Source organism: Suricata suricatta, chromosome 4 (assembly GCF_006229205.1).
Source record: "Suricata suricatta isolate VVHF042 chromosome 4, meerkat_22Aug2017_6uvM2_HiC, whole genome shotgun sequence".
NCBI classification, from domain to species: domain Eukaryota; kingdom Metazoa; phylum Chordata; class Mammalia; order Carnivora; family Herpestidae; genus Suricata; species Suricata suricatta.
Window position 1 is genome coordinate 123,538,415 of NC_043703.1, and position 2,198 is coordinate 123,540,612.

Consider the following 2,198-nt stretch of genomic DNA (forward strand, 5'->3'; position numbering starts at 1 on the left):
ATTAATAAGATGTTAAACGGGATTTCAATCCTAATATACATAAGTCCAAAGCCTGTGCAACTTTAACTAGATATCACACCTACCACATGTTTCTAATATGGCTTTTAGTTATGAGAATATAGACTTTGAGTCCTCATCCGAAAATAATTGAGCTGAGAGGAAATTTAGAGATAATTCTTAAATGTTGACCAAAGTTATGGGATATGGCAGTAGAGTGATAAGACCACTTAGCTAAATTTATGGTAAGAATAGGGTTGTTTCCCAATTAGTTTTCTAAAAACTGTAGACCTGGTGATTTATTGGCCTTATCTTCACATTTAGATTCCCATGTTCTCTGAGCATGAATGCTGTGGAGTTGGTATTTGTGGGAAGAAGGAGCTTCAAAAGCAAAACAAAATATAATTCAAAAAAAAAATATTTGCTTTTCCCATCTAAAATTATCATCCTAAAAATTTGAAAGAATTTTACAAAGATCACTGATAATCATATCACCTAGCTTAATATTTTAGTATACTTGTTCTATGGCATATCCATTTCTCTACCCAGCCATTAATATGTTATTTTTTATACATTTCAAAGTAAATTTTTACCAAATACCTAAACATACATATCATTAGAGCTCATTGTATTTTACTTTTAATGCAAAATTTATATACAGTGAAAGGTATAATTCATAAGTGTACATTTAATGAGTCTAAAAGATGTATGGACCTATTTAAGCCCAAACACTAGCTAATTACAGAATTTTACTATTGGTCAGAAATCTTCCTATATACTCCTTCAGTCCTTTCTGCTCAAGTCGCTGAGAAAAACAGCTTTGTCCTCATTCCTTTTCCCATAGATTTGTTTTCCCTCTTTTAGAATCATATTCATGAAATCATATATTATTTATTTCAGGGAAGTTTTTAATTCCTAATAAAGAATGATTCTTTTTGAAATTCATTCATATTGCTTAGTCATCTGTTTATTAAAAAACTGTACATATTTGTTTTTTTTAGTATTTTTTCATAATGCCCTAGATTATGCTGGATATTCTGTGTCCTTATATTTCCATTTAAAATTTTAGATTCAGCTTGTAAATTTATATGAGATAAAAGACTACAATTATAATTGTGATTGTATAAATTAATTGAGACAATTAGAATCTTAACAATATTGAGCATACCATTGCATGAATATGACTTCTTTTCCCATTTATTTGGTCTTTCTAACATACTTTAGCAATGTTTGGTAATTTTTGGTGTAGAAGTCATGAACAACTTTCAGTAAGTGTATTCATAGGTGTTTTATATCTTTTAATAGTACTGTTAATGGAATTTATTTTTATTGTCTCCAATTCTTTGCCACCAGTATCTGAAATATAGTTTTTAATAAATACTTAACCTTGAATACAGTGACCTTACTAAATTTTTAGATCCAAAAATAATCTTGTTTATTGTTTAGGATTTCTATTAACCACTCATATAATATTCAAATAGAAATAATTTTCCATACATATATATTCTTGTACTGCAAAATGCCTCAATATAATGTTTAATTTATATAATAAAAATGGATATCTAGAGGAGAAGTATTTAGTGTTTACCAAGATAATTATTAATTTTAGTGTTATTTATTCCTTCCTGAAACATGAGTATCAGATTTCTTTTCTTGGAAGAATTTTCTTTAGAATATCTTGTAGGGCAGTTCTGTTGACTACAGATTCCATTATTTTCTTTTTTTATAAGTGGGTTTTACCTTAATTCCAAAGGATATTTCAACTGGATTTCAAATTTTGATATGATCTTTTATTTCTTCTCAGTGAAATATTTCTTCTTAATTATTTCTTCTTAATGAATCCACTATCTTCTGATTCCAGTTCCAGATGAGAAATCAATGGTTATCTGAATAATTTTTCCCTTACATGAAATTTTGTCTTTTTATCATTTCATCTTAGCTGCTTTCAAGATTTTCTCTTCACCTTTGGATGTCAGCAGCTTTAATATTTGGTGTGTGGATTATTTTGTTTGTATTTATTCTGCTTTTATTTGCTGAGCTGCTTATATCTATATATCAAATTTGGGAAATTTTGCCCATTATTTCTTCAAATATTTTGTTCTACCCTATTTTCTGCCTTCTTCTTGTTAGGTGTATAATTACACATCTGTTATACATTTGATATTGCACAGGTTCCTGAGACTCTGACACAATTTTTTTTT

The 2,198-nt window shown here is 28.2% G+C and overlaps 1 pseudogene; it reads right to left on the reverse strand.

Annotated features, from left to right (window-relative positions):
• Positions 1-265: 265 nt before the first annotated feature.
• LOC115290681 overlaps positions 266-2,198 on the reverse strand; it is a 3,666-nt pseudogene continuing 1,733 nt past the window's right edge.